Raw genomic sequence first — 21,429 nt, 5'->3', positions numbered from 1 at the left:
TGGGGAAAATGAATCATGTTGAATTGTCATATTAACATGCCCTCTTTAGATCACTAAGTGCCCAATCACCCTCCACCACCTCAGTCTTTAACAGCTTCCGGCAACTCTGCCTGGAATTGCTTCATTGGCTATGCTTGACAGAGGCTCAGTTACTTCATCAATGGTGCAGAGAAAGCCAACACACTGTAGCTATGCTTCTACTTGCCCTTGGACAGATAGGTAGTAGGCTATCTGTGAACCTCTAAAGTGCAGGCCATCACAGCCATAATACGTGAATAAACAGACTTTCAGATCACAATATACAGTGAGAAATCACCATGTAGTCAGGAAACAGTTAAGTACAGCAAGAACATACAGAACACTGATACTTAGTCACTCCATAAGCCTATCTTGGAAGCTAGAAGACTTGTATAAGTTTAAGGCTTTATATTGCTTACCAGTAGGTTACCTACAGGAGAGATGAGAAACAAGCACAGATGGGAAACATGCATGCAACAATAGCATACCGGTTTATGTGTCAGCCTTAGGCTTTAAAATACTGGCCAAGGCTATTGGCACCCCCATGGTGCCTTTTTTAGTAGAGTCTCAAAAGTGAATAACAGCTCCGTAAACAGCACAATAGCAGAATCAATGAGGGTTATGCTACTCAACACCAGGGGTTGTGATCACAACATGCATGCATTCACAGCACTCCTCAGGATGGACAACATTAACATCTGTGCAGTAACTGCAACCTGTCTTAAGGCTCCTGGGAGCACACCAGCACTACCTGACTACAATCCATACCACACATTTCAGCCACAGAACATGGACTGACACAGACATGGAGGGGAAGTATCCATAGTCATCAAGGATACCTACACCTCCAGATTAGTGGGGCAGCATGATAACTCTGAGATCATCCATGTGCAGCTAACATCAGCCACAACTGAAATGTAAACTGTGGCCTGCTACAGATCACCCTCCATGACCCAGGACCACCACTCCACCTACCTGGAGACAGTGGAGAATATGACAGTCCTAACGCCCACCCTGGCTTTAGTCGATGTCAACTACCATACCATTAACTGGGAAACTTACTCAAGTACTCACTTCCAGGCCCAGTGCTTCCTGGAATTTATCACCTCATATGCCTTGTATCAGGTGGTAACCTCCCTAATGAGGGGTGGAAACATACTAGAAGTGATCATCACAAACATGGGCAACAGGTGCACCACAGCAGAGGTTAATCGGTCACTGGTTAGATCTGACCATGAACTATTCACTGTTGTTACACCCAAACATCTCCCCCACCCACGGAAACCACAGTGTATACCTTTCCTACAGCTAAATTTACACTGCTAGTGACAGGGGTGGGGGGGTTTCGCAGCCCCCACGCTAAGGAGAAACACTGCTCAAGATACAGACAGATTTACAAATGCAATCTATAAGCACCAACACGGATGTATGGATTGTGCCATCACTGGTAAACCAAGACTCACTCCTCCTAGACAAGGATACCAGTCTGGTGGACCCCTGCATTAAACAGGCTATACTACAGAAGAAGGACAGTGTTCCAGACAAACAGCAAATCCCACGAAGGGCAGACATCCGTGACCACTAGTAGTAGGATACATAGGTCCCTCATGACATCATCCAAGGCTAACATCAGCAGGAAAATACGCAAGGATTCGAAAGATAACCACAAAAGCCTTTGTTGGCTATGTCAAGGATCTAAGTGGTGACACACAGATTTTCACTGTGCCAGTGAAATATGGTACAAAATATGCTGACCCTACTGATATCACCAACATCCTTGCAGATACATTCAGTGCATACTTCACCTCCTAAGGAGCCCACAACACTACCCGAAAGGTGCAGTATCCCACACATCAGAGACACACAGGTGGAAATGGCCCTCTCTAACAGCAGAACACAGTGTCAGTGGAGGGAGATGTCATCCCAGACTTCATCTTGCAAACTGTACAAGACAACCTGACCCCCCCACCTAATTAAGCTTTTCAACCTCAGCCTCTCCACAGGCTACATCCCCATACAATGGCATGTGGCAACGGTTATTCCACTCCATCAAGGTGAAATCACAACTGACCATGGTAACTACCACCCCATAAGCCTGACTAGCCTGGTCTGCAATGGTATGGATCACATCCTCATGGCACTCATTAACAAAGACATTGGTAACCTCCAAACATGTGACCCAACCCAGGTCAGCTTGGTTGAGTGCAATTCATGCCTACTGAACCTGTTTGACATCTTACATACAGTCACCAAGATGTTATATGATGGGAGAGGTGGTTCACACATACTATTTGGACCTCATCAAGGCTTTTGACACCATGCCCACTCAGGCATTATTGATAAACACACCAGCCTGTACATACACCCATACATCACAGGTTGGGTTGCCAATGGGCTTACACACAGAACTCGCATGGTACGACTAGCAGTCTCCAGGTCCATCTCTAGACCAGTCATGACTGGTCTCCCAAAGGACTCAGTCCTGGGAGCCCTACTGTTTGGCATATACTTCTCGGAGGTACAGGCAAACACAGGTGTACTATGGCAGACCATGTTTGGCAATGACTGCGAACTGGGAGCCATTATTGATAGTCCAATTGACAAAGACATCCCTCAAGGGGCCTCACAGAGACAGACACAGGGTGTCAACATCATGGTCTCCAGCCAAGTGCCACTAACTGCATGGTCATTCCATTGTGGAATATTAAGCACCCACATATTAACACATAAGTGGCAGCCACTTTAATACGGATGAGGTAATGGGTTATCTAGGGCTAAGTTAGATAGTGATCTCCCCTTTGACAATCATATCTCCAAAGTAGTTAAGGCATCCTTCTATGTAGGCCATCTGATTACTAAAAGGTTCTCATCTAGACATACTGGGGTTATAGTGCCCTTTACTCATCACTTATCAGTCCCATCATAGGATATAATACCCCATTTGGGATGTTCCTCAGAAGACACTTCCAACAGCTGGAACGTCCACAAATGTACCTCGCCAAGGGGATTACTGGCCTCAAACATATGTCCCATGCAGCCAGACTGAATAAACTCCTGCTTTACTCAGTGGCATCTCGTTTATCCAGAGATGATCTCTGCTGACCAACACAGGCATGTTGAACTCAGGCTTAATGGATATGCTCCGCCTATGGGAATCCATGCCACAGTGAGCCACACACTGTAGTGAGCTGAATCTTGCCACAACAATACCTGGAAGATGCTGGAGGGACGGATTCCTGTCACAGACACTTCCCATACTTTGGAACAAAATCCCTAACTACATTATACAGAGCCCCTCACTAACACTCTGCAAGAGAAACTTTGAAGAGTGGATGGGGAACAGTAGATGCACCCCAGGGATCCTGCCATTGGCTCTGCTCCACAGAGGGACAGTGAATGAATCTATGGGGTGGCAAAAGCTGACACATTTTGGCTAGGCTTATGAATGGCCTCTGGCAGTTAGCCAAGTACCTACCTAAGAACCTATGCCTACAGTATCAGTCCATGCTGATAGCTTAATTTACTGTTCAGGTGTTGACTTACCTTGTGCCAATGGCAGTTGTGTGTGCAATAGTTGAGGGCTGCCTATGTTGGATGCAGACAGTAGACTGTCTATACATGACAATTTACAGGTAGTCTTGTGTGTGTACCATCCATTTTTACTGCGTGTGCAGGTAGAGAAAGGTGTCAGTCCCTAGATGCCTACACTGTCAGTGTGTGTGCTATACGTTCCCTCATTGCCAAGGCATGGGCATACTGGGCAAGCCTCCATCTGCCTACTGGGGCTGGCTCAGGGTGTTCGTGATCTGAGTACCTCTGTGCCTGTGGGGCCCTTGGCAATGATGGTGGGCTGTGAGGGCCTTCACCATTCTGTCCCTGCTGCAGCTGTTTCCACCCTGATCATATTGTGTAGCATGGCACATACTATGAAGATGTGGGCACACATGCCTGGAGAGTACTGCAAGACTCCACCAGATATGTCCAAGCAACAGAACCATGATTTCAGCATCCCAAACACACGCTCTATGATGATTCTGGTTTGTGCGTGTGCCTCATTATGGCGTTCCTGCATGGGTGTGTGTGCATTTCTGATGGGAGCCATCATCCATGTTTCTAGTGCATAGCCAGCATCCCCCACCAGGTGGCCATTTGGGATGTCCCCCCTGGCAAAAAACTGATACAGCTGTGAGGCATGCCAGATGTGGGAGTCGTGATAGCTTCCAGGGCTACCAGCACACACAGTCATAGTCATAGGTTAGTACTAGGCTAACTGCCCTTGCAAGCCATTGTAAGCCTAGCCAATTATCCTTTGTGAGGCTCAAACCTTGCACCTTGCGTTTGTAAGACAAATGCCTTAATCATTAGGCCATCCTCCCAACCCTGATACACATCCCTGATAATGCCCTGGGTATTGCACACAACCTGGCAGTTGATGGAGGGGTATCCCTTGTGGTTTATGTAGTGACTACATTGCTCACTGGGTGGTGACTTGTTGTGTATGTGCGTGCAGTCTATTGCACTTAGTACCTCCTGGTATTCTGCCACACGGTGGAAGAGACGCATATTGCTGGCCAACTCCTCCTGCGTTCGGGAGAAGTATATGTGCTCATTGGCATTTGGTAACATGGCATCCAGGAGCTGGTGTAGTACCCTGGATGCTGATGCCTGTGAGATCCCCATGATATCCCTAGTTGGTCTTTGAAAGGTACCTGTAGCTAGTTTTCTCAGGCTTACACATATCTTCGTATCCACTGGGATGGGTTCCCCTCTGTTTATTCTGGCTCTGAGGCATGGCTGGCACAGCTTCACAAGTTGCTGTAGGATGTTCCTGTCAACCCTGTAATGCTCCACTATCTCCAGATTATGTAGCCCCTGGTAGGTTACCCTGGGTCTAAACACTCTCCTCCTCCTCTGATGCCTGAGGTAGTCATGTGCATCATCTTCCACACCACCTTCAGTCTCCAATACATGCTGGTGTATCAAAGCTATGGCAGCCCCTAACATGTACATACTAAAAGTTCCCCTTCTGTATACACCACTGGTGCAGAGTGTACAGGAATACACAAATGTGTGTGAAGTGCCTTCACACTTTATACTATTGTGCTATGGATGCTGCTGATGTCATTGGGTGTGTATGAGTTATTCTAGCTACAAAGTGTCTAAATTATGGGTTTTACAATGAGTACTGCAAGTGTGGGGCCTTTACTGTGGAGTTATGCTTACCTGCCTTGATTAATCTGTTGCCCTTTAATTCACTTTTAAACCTGGATCCCCTCCCATTATCAGGCATGCATCCACCTGCTGTCTTTCTTGTTTTGTACTTTCCCTACCCAGTCATGGCAAAATTTATCTTGTAGCTGATATACTGCAAATCGGCTTTGTTCTGCTTTGACACTTTACTGTTTTGTTTGCAGTACAGCCCCTCCCCTTTACTGTTCTGCAGGTAGATGCTTGCAGCCTTGTTAGCTGTTGTCAATGGCCCACTGTAGGCTCCTAGGTGTTAATTAGTCATTTGTACTCCAATTTCCCTGCTGCAGCATTTCCTTATCTCTTTCCTATATCCTTCCTGTTTCAGTTGCAGTGTGCACCTGTTTACCAGGTTTACATGGATTTTCATCTCCGTTCACATGCATACTCGGTTACCTTGTGCATTCTCAGCTAAGCAAAGCTATGGCCAGTTCAACACACCCCTATCCTGTAGCTTTGCCCAGCTAGGGGCAAACCGGTTTAGCAATGCTCCAATGTGCTTACAGCAATGGTGACACACCCCTCCCTTGATGTCATCTTTATCTCAAGGGCACACCTTGGTGTTATAACACTACGCTGTGAGGGACATCCTTACACCAGCGGGGAATCTGTGATTCACTATTACTCCTCTTATTTGCATGGCATTGCCTACTAATTCCTAGCTACCGCACATAACACTGTCAACTAGCAACCCTTGCGCCATAGTATGGTGTAGCATGCCTGCCATTGACTGTTATGGAGAAATCATGATATGTGTTACATTGCAGTTTTATTCTATATGTTTATATTTTCCTTGTGATCCCTTTTGCGTGCCGCTGCCCTGCACTTCCACATCGCAATAGTGCGACTATATATATTAAATGTTAATTTTATATTTTGTACATTTTTTTATGCCAATGGCTATATAGTTAGCAATTGGCATATATTAACAATATAATACATGTGTTTGGTCGGCTGTCATGGCTCTGATTTCATGTTTGCAAAAATGTAAACCATTTTCTATGCTTTACATTTCTGCATGCTTACAGTATGCCTGCACCACTTCCTGGATCGCTACATACCCTCATTTGCATGCTACACTGCTGCACATGGGGTAATTAGCATAATGGGCCTGGGAGTTGTGTGGGTGTAGCATATGCAGGTAGTGCACATGGGAACAGCTCATACCTGGATCACTCGGCGGCCATATTTGGTGTTAGAATGCTGATGCTATGACTGCACCTGGCGCAAGCTTTATGAATCCCGGGGCATGTTTCTTCAAATCAGGTTTTAAGGAGGTTTTTTTCATTTAACCCTCTTCCTTGGTCTGTCCATAACCTAATTATCCACCTAATTTCTCTATTTTTAGTTAATTTCCTGATGTGACCTCTACTTATACTACTTATAATTTTATCAATAACCATAAACTTAAAATTATGTGTCCCTTCATGGCTTAAAACATGTTTGGAGAGCGCATTATTAGGTGAGCCAATTTGTATATTATAAAGATGTTCTCTAACATGTGGTGTTAGATACTGATATATATATTATACTTATTGTATAGCTATTGTATTTTTACTTGTATTTGTGAAAGCGCTTACCTGTTCCTATTTGTTCTTATCAGTAGTGTGAATAGACGTTTTATTTTGAAGGAATTTGAATTAAATTTTGTTTGTCCCAATTGTGTTTTGTTCAGTGACTATATTTCTTTATATTAATGTATTATGTTGCAGGAGTAGGACAGGACAGTTTATGTGTTCAATTCTGCATACTGGGTTAATGGGATTGTGCGGAATGCCACAAGGACCACCAGGGTGTTTATATATTAATGTATTATGTTGCAAGGAGAGGGCAGGACAGTGTATGTGTACACTCCAGCATGCTGGGTTAGTTGGATTGTATAGAATGCCACAAGAACAACTAGGGTTTTTCATATATTAATGTATTATGTTGTAGGGACAGGACAGGAATGAGATCTGACCACAAATCTGTATCATTCAAAGTAACGTATCACACCTAACCCCTCCCAGCAGAAGCTAAACTAAACAAACTCTCCAAACATATAAGTTCTTATGGGATGGTATAAATTGCTTCACTGCACCTCTTCCCTCAGATAGAACTGGCAATTATGTCGAGCTCTACACAAATGCCTTATACAAACACCTGTATAATTGCATTGACTCTGCCATACCTGATAGGACAAAAACAAGCTCCTCAAGGAAGAGCAAACCTGCCTGGTGGACAACTGCTATTAACAGGCTTTACAATAAGAGGAAGAAATTGCTATCTAAGAGTAAGAGGGAGAAAACCCTCATAAACTGGAAACACTCCCTCCTCAGCTTAAACAACCAAATAAGGCTTCTTGTGAAGTCCTCCAAAGCAAACTATGGGTCCAAATTAGCTTCCTCAACAAAGGATAACCACAAGGCATTCTATAGTTACATCTATGACCTAAAAGGAAAGGCCCAGATTTGTGCAGAATTGGTAGTTAATGATACCACATATACTGAGCCTGTGGACATAGCTAACTGGTTAGCCAACAGGTAATGTGAAAACTCCACTCTGCTGTCCCCACCACATGTACCCCATGACATGCCTACCACCTGTCCCCTACCTTATATCTCTAAAGACCAGGTCATAAATGCCTTTTCTAAGGCCAAAAACATAGCATATATGGGATCTGATAACATCCCTGGCTGCATCCTACATGGGCTCCAACATGAATTAGCAAAACAATTGGGTACTCTTTTCAATCATAGTCTAAGCACCAGCTTTGTACCAGATTAATGAAAACAGCCATTGTTATTACCTTGCACAATGGTGGTGCTTCCACTGATCCCAGGAACTATAGACCTATTAGCCTGAACAGCCTTATCAGCAAGGCCATGGAGTGAATCATCATGGACCTTATCAACAAAGATATAGGTAATTTTCAAACACTCGACCCTACTCAGCTTGGATATGTTAAAGAGAGATCATGCCTGCTAAACCTGGTGGACCTCTTCGAGACAGTCACCAAGGCCTTGGATGAGGGGAAATCTATGCATACAGCCTACCTGGACATAGCCAAGGCATTTGACACTATCACCCACTCAGGCATTATTGACAAACTCACCCAACATGGCATCAGCCCTTATATCATTAGGTGGGTTGCTAACTGGCTCACTGATAGAACTCATATAGTCAAAATATGGGAATCCACCTGTAACAGCAGGCCTGTAACTAGTGGTGTTCTACAGGGATCAGTTCTAGGACCTCTAATGTTTGGAACTAAAGATCTGTGGTTGACAAAGTTTGCTGATGACTCCAAACTTGGAGTGGTCATAAAATCTCCAAATGATGTCAACATCCTATAAAAGGGTTTTACACAAACAAATGATTGGTGTCAAAGTCATGGCCTTAAAATCAATGCAAATAAATGTATTATCATTCCTTTTGGTAAAAGCGATGGTCCTGCTAACTACCACATCAATAGCAACATCATGAATATGTACTCAGTGGTGAGAGACCTGGGCACACAGGTTGTCAGCAACCTTACCTTTGACCGCCATGTCTCCACAGTGGTAAGAAGGGCATTCTATATTGCTCATCTCATAAGTAAGGACAATGCCTCCAGAAAAAAAGAAGTTATAACCTCCATGTACTCTTCTTTCATTAGGCCAATAATTGAGTTCAATGCCCCTTTTGCTATGAATTTTTGAAGCACCTTCAGCAGTTACAGAAATCACAAAGGTTTCTCACAATGTAAATTCAAGGTCTTCACCATCTGTCCTATGGGGATCATCTGAAATCATGGTCACTTTATTCTGTTTCATTCAGACTACTCAGAGGCGATCTCTGCCTTGCATATAAGGCAACCTCTGACCCTGCTTTATTGAAAATGCTTCATAGCCAAAAGTCTAATGGTACACAGGTTACTCACTCTAAGGACCTTAACCTGGTATGTGACATTAATAAAACCCGCTGGAGGTACAGATTTGTCTCCTAGAGGTTACGGCACTTTTGGAACAGACTCCCACTTCATGTCAAACAGAGCACCTCATTGGCCCTCTTCAAATGGAATCTGGTCAATTGGATGGGTGACCATAAATTCACCCCGGGGGTTCCACCTGTGTCCTTCATGGACAGAGGCAATAGGTGCTGATTGTGGAAATAAGGGTAAGAACTTGGCTAGGCTTGTAAGGCCCTTAGGGCCATCAGCTTAGTAACTTCCTATGATCCTATGATCCAGTGGCAGTATATGTGTACACTAGTGTGGTTGCATGGAATGCCACAAGGACCACCAGGGCTTTTCATATATTAATGCACATGTTGCAGGCACAAAACAGGACAGTGTATATAGTGCTGAGTATTGTGGAATACCATTCAAGGCAGTCTGTACAAGTTGTGTCAATGATCTGTAAGGGTACATGGGCTTCCATTTATAAAAAAACAGTCATGGGAAGCGCCTTTATTGAACAGGGACACACAGATGAAGTTTAGGGATGAACACCAGGAAGGAGGACAGGTGAAACATTGTAATGTACTGCACATGAGGAAATGTAAAAGGAAGACAGTTGCAGCAGGGACACTAATCACATCTTCACATGGCACAGTATGGACTGCACAGTGACAAATGTATATGATGTGACTGTCACACAAGGTGACATAACAGTGATGGATGTCTGTGTGATACAAGCATACAGACATGAACAATGGAGAGGACATATATCATGGATGTTAAATATAATTGTGGTTGTGTGCATATTGTAAAGCTGTGCAAACTGATTTGCCTGAGTACGCCTGTATTGTCAGCAGAGGTTTCAACAAGTAGGACTCAGATACAGGCTCATTGCCAGCAGTAATACCATCATGCACAATCATGGACAATATCAGAATAATACCACCAGTAATACCCATGTCTCTGACACAACATATGTGTTTCTAAGTGAGCATAGATGGTTCTGCACTTGCATAACTATTAAGAAATGTCAACAGTTTATGAGTTTAAGCACACTCTCCTGACACTAACATATGCAAGAGATGTGAGTAGACACACTTGACATTATGATCACTACAGGCTAGTTGGCTGGTGTGCATGGCAGATATATATATATATATATATATATATATATATATATATATATATATATATATATATATATATATATATATATATATATATATATATATATATATATATATATATATATATATATATATATATATATATATATATATATATATATTATAGCAAAATCTGCACTGTCATGAATGTAAACCATGCTATCAGTGTCATTAAACAGCTATACCTTTCCATGAGTGAATCACCGAAACAGATATCACACATTCATGTGGTATTACACTTTGATAGGGGTTCCGTGCCATCAGACAGTAATGTTTATGCAACAAAACTAAGACCTAGGTATGTAGAAATAGATGTGTGACAGCTCAGAGTGACAAAGGTGGTACACTTCAGTGACACATCATTCTAGCATGTCGAAGGGTCAGTTGTTAGCGTCCTCTCCTGTTCAGCTGGTGAATCTGGGCATCTTGAGGCAATGTTACAATTGCCTCATGTACACAGACAACCCACTCCTTCTCCCACAAAACACAAATACATGTGAGAGATGCAACTATATAGCCAAACTGGAGGCTGAGCTCTCTCAACTCAGGACTGGCAAGACCAGACAGGAGGAGAAGGAAACCACGCACACCACAAACCCAGTTTCACATAGAACTATCACAACTGCAAAACAAACACATAAACACACAAAGACATACTCAGAGGCACTGATCAAAAATCTACCAAAACTACAGAGGCCTCCAAAGCAGACACCCAAGCAACTGCCACCTCAAGACATAAGACATGCAACACATAGTTCTCAAAGTCAGTGTGCTAAACAGTCACAGCCCTTAAGGCCAAACACAATGCCAGACACACTTGTTATAGGTGACTCCATAGTCAGACACACTGACGTCCCACTCACCAGACTGAACAAGGAAAAGATCACAGTAAGCTGCCTGTCAGGTGCTAGAATCCACCACATAACACAAGCACTCAGGTCACTCTACAGCAAGTACAAGTATGACTCAGAAATTGTCCATGCCGGTGTGAACGACCTGAGACGTACCTCCTTGGACTACATGAAAAGAGACATAGAGGAGCTCTCAGAGTATGTAGCCCAGGCCGGTATGACCCTGACCCTGAGCAGTATCCTACCCTCACCAAGAATTATGCCACAATACAGAGACAAAATGATCAGCTTTAATAATTGGCTTAATTACTGATGTCATTCTAAGGGGATCCAATGTCTGTCTGCCTGGGATGACATGCTTGACAAGCCACGCTGCTTCGCAAGGGACAGCTTGCACCTGTCAGCCCTGGGCTTCCGGATATTGGCAAAGGCTCTTGCCACCCCCATAGTGCTTTTTTTAGGCAAGGCTCAAATGATAAACCTACCACCCTAGAAAACAAAAATGGAGAAAAACTAAGGGTAATACTGCTCAATGCCAGAAGTCTAAACCTCAAGATGCACACCCTCGGAGCCCTCCTCAGTATGGAGAACATCGATGTCTGTGCCGTGACTGAAACCTGGTTCAAGGCTCCTGAGAGCACCCCAGCACTATCAGGTTATACCTCATAAGGAGGGGGAGTATCCATATTCATAAAGGATACCCACACCTCCAGGTTAGTGGCAACGCACGAAGCATCGGAGACCATCCAGGTGCAATTAACCATAGGTAAAACTGCCCTACAGTTTGTAACATGCTATAGACCACCTTCTCAAACTCAGGAAACCCACACAGCCTTCCTGAAGACACTGGAAAGTATGAATGTCTCTCCAAACACCATCATATTGGGTGACTTCAACTACCCAAACATAGACTGGGAACATTACTCAAGCCCCAACACCCTAGCCCAAAGGTTCCTGGAGTTCAAATGCTATGGAATAACTAGTCACCATTCCCACAAGAGGAGAAAATATACTAGACCTGATCATCACAAACATGGGGACAAAATGCTCCACACCGGAAGTATATCGCTCATTGGTGAAATCAGACCATAAATTAATCTCACTGGAGATCCACATCCCGCCCCCACCCCCAGCAAAAAAGACCACAGTGAAGAACTTTTCAAAAGCAAGTTTCACACTTCTTAAGACTGGAGTGGTATCCTTCAAGGCCCCCGAGACAGTGGAAACCACAACCCACGCTGCTGAAACCCTTACAAATGCCTTCTACGAGCACCTCCAGGAATGTATGGATCAAGCAATCACTAATAAAATCAAGACCCTTTCCACCAAAGGCAGGCGCCTGGTCTGGTGGACCCCAGCCATAAACAAACTCTACAACAAGAGGAGAAAGCTACTACATGACAGAGCAATATCCCTAAAAGCGAAGGCATCTCTGATCAATACTAGCAAAAAACTACGATCACTCATAAAATCATCCAAGGCCAACTTTGAGAGAAAAATCGCTAATGACACAAAAGACAATCATAAGGCCTTCTTTAGCTATGTTAGAAACTTGGGTGGAAACTCCCAGATATGCTCAGAATTAGTCCAAAATGATAAAAAAATCACTGAACCCACAGACATTGCCAACATACTGGCAGACAGGTTCAGTGCAAATTTCTCCACTCCCTCCCCCCCAAAAGGAGAAATATCTATCCCACCAGAGTCTAGCCTCCCAAACATCTCAGATGCCCAGGTGAGAGCTGCTCTCTCTAAAGCAAAAAACACAGCATCAATGGGACTGGACGGTGTCCCCGGCTGTGTGATACACAAACTCAATGAGGAACTAAACCCACACATAAGGCTGCTGTTTTATCTTAGCCTTACTACAGGATACGTACCCAAAGAATGGCGTACGGCAACTGTGGTCCCACTCCACAAAGGCGGTGCTTCTACGGACCCTGTAAATAACGCCCCATAAGCTTGATGAGCCTTGTCTGCAAAGCTATGGAGAGGATCATAATGGAACTCATAAAAAAAAACATTGGAGACCTACAGACACTGGATCCTACCCAATTTGGCTTTGTCAAGGGCAGATCCTGCCTCTTGAACTTGGTCGACTTTTTCGAAACAGTCACTAAGGCCATTGATGAGGGTAAGGCAGTTCACACAGCCTACCTTGACCTAGCAAAAGCGTTCGACACAATACCCCACTCGGGCATCATAGAAAAGCTCACCAGCTTAGATGTAAACCCATATGTCACAAGATGGGTTGCAAACTGGCTCAAGGACAGAACACACAGGGTAAGAGTTGCTGGTGCCATGTCAGACTCTAAGCCAGTCACAAGCGGTGTCCCACAGGGCTCAGTCCTGGGCCCTCTCTTGTTCGGCATTTATTTTTCTGAAGTGCAGGCAAACATAGGGGGATTGTGGCTGACAAAATTTGCAGATGACTGCAAACTGGGCACCATAATTGACACTCCATCAGACACAGACATCCTCCAGAGAGGTCTCATAGAAATGGATAACTGGTGCCAGAGCCATGGCCTTAAGCTAAATGCCAAAAAATGTATAGTCATACCCTTTGGGAAAAACAAGGTAACCCCTAATTACCACATAGGTGGTAATCCATTAAACACGGAAGAAGTTATCAGTGACCTGGGGACCCAAGTTGACAGTAACCTCTCTTTTGACACTCACATTGCCAAAGTGGTTAGGAAGACCTTCTACATTGCCCACCTGATCATGAAGGGATTCACATCCAGATCAGGAGAGGTCATTGTACCCCTGTACTCTTCACTTATCAGACCAATGATTGAGTACAATGCCCCATTCGGAATGTGCCTTACCCGACACCTGCAGCAGTTGGAAAGACCCCAAAAGTTCCTCACCAAAAGGATAAAGGGGCTCAAACATATGTCATATGATGCTCGACTGAAGAAACTCCAGCTCTATTCAGTCACATACCATCTGCTCAGAGGTGATCTGTGCCTGACATACAAGGCCATGTCCAACCCGGAATTAATGGACATGCTCCACCTCAAAAAATCCAAATCCACCAGAGCCACGAGAGCAAGAGACTTAAACCTCAACATGGATATAAATAGGACATGCTGGAGGGACAGATTCATCACCCAGAGACTCCCTACACTATGGAACAGAATCCCAGTCCATGTGAGGCAGAGCCCCTCACTGACTCTGTTCAAGAGAAATCTTGACGAGTGGATGGGAGATCGTAGGTTTACCCCGGGAATCATCTCTGTATCACTGCTGGACAGAGGCACAGCAAACTAATGGGTATAGTATTCTCATCCAAAGGGGTGGTGAAAGCCACACACACTCTGGCTAGGCTTATAAATGCCCTAGGGCAGATAGCCTAGTATGAACCTATGAACCTATAAGGAAAAGTGCATTTTACTCGGGTACTGGTGTGGTGAAGGGTGTGAACTATGAAGGTGTTATGGCCTGCCATGGATATCCTGCACACACTCAGTAGTCGTGTTACATACAAGGGGGTACTCACCACCATGGGCACATGCTGGTGGACATTCCACATACCATATACCCCAGGACACAGGACACATAACAACTGATCAGCTGATAAGGTGCGATGTCTACATGATCCTTGGTTTGAGCATTTGTTTGCATAACAAAACAAATCCCCACTTTTTTTTTTCATCTCATGTATTGTCATGGCTGCGGCAGAAATCTTTGATGTGTGTTGATACTGTCTATATTATACCAATACCACAGTTGGAGTCAATGATTTTTCACAATCTGCAGTCCTCCATGCAGATGTTGGGACACAGGATTTTTATGTCATTCTTGATGTCGCTGATTTCAATCATGGACAGGAAATGGCCTAGCAGACAGCCCTGATGTACACACTTGATCACTGGACACAATATATAGGTCATTTCACACATTTCTACAAATTCAGATGCCATGTATGTGATCCAGTGTTCTACCCACTTGGCGATACAGGTGTTGATGAGCACATCTGTCATTGTGGAGTGAATATCTCAGTGTAGACTCCTGTTGACTGCCTTGGCCTTTTCAAGTTCCACAGGATGATGCTCTTTGAGGACATTTGACAGATGTAGCATCAAAAAGTCACACATGTCTGTTACACACAGCCAGGATTTTACTAGTGTCCATTTAGAGAAGGTCCATGATGACATGTTGGTCTACCTCACAGATGAGGAGAGTCGGGATGTGTCTATACATGCATGCATCAGGTGCTCTCCCCAGCTCACGCAGGTGGATGCAGATTGATGTACACCTTTCTACGAGAGCATAGTCCATCTGGAGAGTGTGTTGAAGTGTGTATCACACTGTGTCAGGTAGGACTGAGTCGTGCTATAGGAGATCTGTGATGTTGTCACAACCCATTGTTTCTATGTTATAGGCCTGTATGAAGGCAACACAGTGCATACTGCCTGTCTTGATCTGTCCTAGGGTTTGGACACAATCCCCCTACTCAGGTATCATTGACAAACTCTGCCAGCTGGGAATTAACAATTATGTCACTAGATGGTTAACCAGTGTCTTCACCGACATATCACATACTGTGAAACTTGGTGATCAACCTCTACCATTGCAGGTGTCACCACTGGTGTATTCCAAGGCTCTATGCTGGGCCCAATACTGTTTGTAATCTATTTCTCAACAGTCCAGACAACAAAATATGACCTGTAACTTACCAGGTTTGCTGATTCATACATAATGGTTGCAATCACTGAGTTCACCAATGATGTGGCTGTAGTGCAAGAGGGGTTAACACACACAAATTATTGGTGCTAAAGCCACACGGTCTACTAATAACTACAAAATGCATCAGGATGTGTGTCTTATGCAAAGATGAATTTCCTGGCAAATACACCATTGACAACACTCACTCCTATGCTGAAACCAGTGGTGCAAGAATTGGGAATGCATATAGGTAGCGATCTGAACTTCAACCAAGTTTCTAAAGTGGTGGAAAGGCTGAGTTGTGCACCTCAGAAGTCAGACCATTGTATCCAGATATAAGGAGGATATAACATCACTGTACACAAACCTCATCTTAACACTAATACAGTATAATGCTTCCTTTTGCATGTACCTTACCAGACACCTGCAGCTGCTAGACAGACCATGGGGGTTTCAATCCAAGAAAATTGATGCCCTACAAACCATGCCATGACATACGTGGATATACTGAAAGCTCTGTTCTCAAAATCTGCATTGGAAGCAATGAGGTGATCTGTATCTATTCACTTCTACTGTCAAGCAAGTGCACAAACACACACTGTTAACTGCAGTGAGAAGAGAACCCCTACCTATCTAAGTACATTGACTACAGAACTCAGTACTTTACACAAGTGCTACGGCACAAGTCTCATTTGAAGTGTCTCAGACAACACTTTATAGCTAATTATATCACCAGTGTCTATTGAGGATGTGAAGGGAAAACATATAAATAAATAATAAGAAAGTTGAGATACATAGTGTTGAATGGTCTGCGCATGCCAGATGAAGAGAAAGTGAGTATGTAGTCAGTGACAATGACTAAACTATTAACCATGTCAGCAGGTTCTTTTAAGAAGTCAACAACATAACTGCACATGTATCTGCTTCATTGTTCACAATGAACTTAATGAGCAGAAACTGTGTGTGACATATTATGGACAGTGCATGTTTATGAATTTTGCTGAAACTACTAGATAGCTGGAACATGTGAACGGATTAAAATGTATTAGCTAGTCTGCTTAAGACTGCAATCCTTTTAGTTTTCATGAGAACATTTCACCATCGTAACATTACTAATGCTGAGCTGGGAGAAGGATGTTTTAACTAACCTATTTTTAGAGAAATAAATAGACTTTAGAAAAAATTAGATGTTAGTTATTCACTTTCAAACATAATACCTTTTTTGTATTTTATTTGCAAAGGATCCCACTCAAATACCTCTAATCATTCATACAAATGTGCAGACTCCTTTGTTCTGCAAAACCCACTCTCGTTCATCTAAAACTACCTCTTGCAAAGTGAATTTTAGCAAGAAGCCCACTTACATTCCTATTCATACTTTACAGGTGCAGATTTTTTATTTGCACAAACCCACTCTCATGCTCTGTGATATTGTATTTTCTTTATAAGGAATCCCACTCTCATTCTATTAGTTAATACAAAGGCAAAGATAAATGTAAAGAAAAAAAATGTTACCTTTCAGGAGTCTGTTGTATAGGGAAACAAAAGTTATAGATAATTCATACAACAGAAAGTCTGTCAAGACTAATATTGGTGCAGCTTCATGAATTAATACTGTGAAGCAACCAGTAGACAGAAAACTGTCACAGGGCCCAGAGTGTTTATCCACAGTACCAACTCCCGATTTACTTGAAATAATCAATCCGGTTTGTCACAGCAACACACTGTTAAGGAAATAAAAATTAAATAATTAAACAGTCTTGATAGAGTTTCAAAATTTATTAGAAATCACACGTGTGGGAGACGGAACCAAAGTTTGCAATGTCTTCCCGAATAAATATGTCAAGGTATTTTTAAAAGAAAATACAAGTGAAAATAACAAGTGCTATCTTTCAGCCCACTGTCAGCATCCAATAAAAATAAATAAGAAATATGAAGAAGAAGAATAAATAATAAGAAAATTAAGACACATAATGAAGAATGATCTGCGCATGTCAGAGAAAGAGGAAGTGAGTATGTGCTCAGTGGGCATGACCAAACTTTTAACCATGTCAGCAGGTTCTTTTAAGCAGTAAACAACATAACTGCACATGTATCTGTTTCATTGCTCACAATGAACTTACTGGGCAAAAACTGTATGTGACATATTATGGTCTGCACATGTTTATGAATTTTGTTGAAAATGCTAGATAGCTGGAACATGTGAACAGATTGAAATGTGTCAGCTAGTCTGCTTATCACTGCATTCCTTCTAGTTTCTCATGAGTAGGAGTAGAGGGTTGGGGATACTCCACATCTCTTCAACAGACACTGCTAATGCCATTAGCAATAGATTATTCCTTATGTATATGTCACAATAGGCCATGGTTAGGCAGTGGCTTGACGATGCTTACATGTAAGATGTTTTTACCTTTATTTTGTCATTCTAAGGTAAGACAGCACCTGACAGTGTGGGCTAACATGGTAGATTGTGTACGCTGCTGTGCCAGCCATATGGAACTTTCCTGAATCCTAATACTGTTATTAGGCTGGGTCACAATAGCATATTTAGAAATGTGACAATGTACAACTCTGGCAAAGCAAGAGTCATGCTGCTACACCCTTGGGGTTCACAGCCTCAAACACACTCTCTGTATGCACTCTTGCAGTGAAGATGTGGATGTCCGTGCATGCAGAGAAAACTTGTTCAATTTTACAGTAAGTACTTTTGCCTTGCAAGGCCACGATGCCTTTCAAACAATCAGACAGTAAATGGATGTTGTGTTAAATAATGTGGGACTAGAGTTTTCTAGTCTAGGAACCTAAATATACAGTATGACATACCTGAGACATGCTGAAGGGACAGGAACATCTGTCAAAGGTGGCCACTCCTCTGCAGTAGGTCTCACATCAGTGTCATGCAGATTACCTCCATTACACTGTTGAAGGGCAGGCTGCATGAATTGCTGTGAAACTGTTACCTAACATGGATCACTGCTGCTGTGGACCTTGATAGACCAACCTTGAACATCTATGTCACCTGACATTAAACACTATATTGTGATGCAGCAGCTATGCTCCTAATCACAATGAGGTCAGTACCCTAGTCAAATTCTAGGAACCTCAGAATCCAAGGAATAAAACATGCAAAACTGAACTGATTGGTATGGCTGTTATTCAAGGCATCTACCTATAAAAGGCTACAGCAAGCCTACAGGCCCTTGCATAATCGGGGACAAGTGAGGATCAGCAAACAGGCTGTGACCTGCTTCTTACCTTGGGATTGGTTCTAATGTTTTGCTTCTAGTGAGAATAAAAGAAAAGAAGCATTGTATCCCAGCAGAGTGCAGCTGTGGTGAGACCAGTAGTAGTAGTAGCCAGGCAGTAGCCATTCATGCAACTCCCCTCTTTTCATCATTCTTCACAAGGTAATTATTTGTTTTTAGTAAGCACTGCTTGCTTTGTTTCTCACTTTAAGATAAGTGCCTAAATGCTCCATTCTATCTGTATGTATCAGTTTCATCTACAGTGTTTGGCATTGCTCTGTACAGACTCAGACACCTTGAGTGACATTTCTCCTTGAAAAGCATGATGGAATGTACTCCAATACAGAGTTGCACATAGGACAACTAGCCTGCAGTGCCAAGCACTGTCACCATTGATGCAAAACAGATACTCATGACATTGATTGATATTGTCAATACAACTGTTTAATCAATAAAAAGGGTCTGTGTTCATGGATATAAACTTTCTTACTGTGACCATTACTACTTTTGTAGATATGGGCATCCTAAGGCAATGTAGAAATTGCCTCATGTTAATGACAACCGGTTCATTCTCAAACATACCGATATGGTATATGAGAGATGAATTTACACAATGTCACTAGAGGCAAAGCTCACAGTGACACTACTCCTAATGTCGATAAGGTAGTAATTAGTACACACGCCACACCCATTGCAGACAATTCAAAGCAGACATATGCTGAGCCACTGAAATGTAACCTCCATAAATCAAAATGACCTCAAAGACAAAGGGCAGATAACAAATACCGTCATCAGCCCCAAATGCACTCTGTAAAAACAATAGACATGTCAACAGATAGAGCTACATGTCATGGATGCTCAACTTGTAAGACCATAAGGCAAGCCAACACACAATCCAACATTCTAGTCATTGCAAACTCCATTGTGAGACCCATTGATTTTCCTCTCCCCAAGCTGAGTAAGGAGAAAGTAAGTGATTGGTTGCTTATCAGGGGCTATTCACAACATTATGCATGCACTCATGTCATTGGATCACAAGTAACACAAACTGAACATGTCAGAGATGCAACTATATTAACAGCATGGAATGCATGCTATCTCACACACCAGTCAGTACATATGAGAATGAGCAGGTTGTCACTATGCAAATCTCACCTGCAACATCAACCAAACCCACATCACACATACCTACATATATGGAGGTCTTCACCAGAAACATACATAAACACCAGAGGCCTTCCAAACACAAAGATAGGCATGTTACAGATAATACATCCACTGCAGAACACAACACACACAATAGTTCTTGCACCAGTGTCTCATCTGTCAAGCCATTAAGGTAAAACACTAAAAGAAACATATTACTCATGGGCGATTCCATTCTGAGACATACAGATGCCCTTCTCATAGCCTGGATAAGGAGAAGGTAACAGTCAGCTGTCTTTCAGGTGCCAGGATCTGCCATATCACACATGCACTTATGTATCCCAAAAACAGACACTGTTTTAACTCTGTCATAATCCATGTTGGTGTGAATGACTTGAGACATACTGATATGGACTATATGAAGAGAGACATGACTGGACTCTCGGACTATATGTCTCAGGCAGGTATGTCCCTAGCCTTAAGCAGCATTTTACCTTCACTTAGGATGATGTCTCAATTCAAACAGAAAATGATTGACCTCAATAATTGCCTTAGTTTCTGGTGTCATTCTAAGGGGATACAGTATCTGTCAGCCTGGGATGACATGATCGACAGACCTTGATGCTTTGCCAGAGATGGTCTTCTTCTGTCACCCCCCCCCCCCTGATTTTGGCTACTGTCCATGGCTGTTGCCACCCTCATAGTGCCTTTATTAGGCAGTATCTCAAAGACAAATTTCCAGATGTGAAACCACTATATAAAAACAACCTCAAGGTTATGCTACTGAACACTAGGTGTCTTAACATTGGATGCAGTCCTCACCCTGGAAGATTTACACACTTGTGCAGTCATGCAGACCTATTTCATAGCTGTATAGAGCATTCAACTATATTGGGCTACACCTCCTTCCACACATTCAGACCACAAACTGAAAGCGTGAAAACTAAAGCAGGCAGTGTATCAATATTCATTACAGATAAATACACCACCAGATTGGTTACACAGTAGGATTCCCTGGAGACACTTCAGGTGCAATTAATTGTTGGTAGGTCATCTATTCAAGTCATTGCCAAATACAAGACCTTGTCTGTGAATCAGGACACCCAGGCTGCCTATTTGGATCTACTTGAGTCTATCAAGATACATGCAAAGACCCTGGCTTTGGG

Source organism: Protopterus annectens, chromosome 3.part0 (assembly GCF_019279795.1).
Source record: "Protopterus annectens isolate FY-2018-M chromosome 3.part0, PAN1.0, whole genome shotgun sequence".
NCBI classification, from domain to species: domain Eukaryota; kingdom Metazoa; phylum Chordata; order Ceratodontiformes; family Protopteridae; genus Protopterus; species Protopterus annectens.
This window is presented reverse-complemented; position numbering follows the sequence as displayed.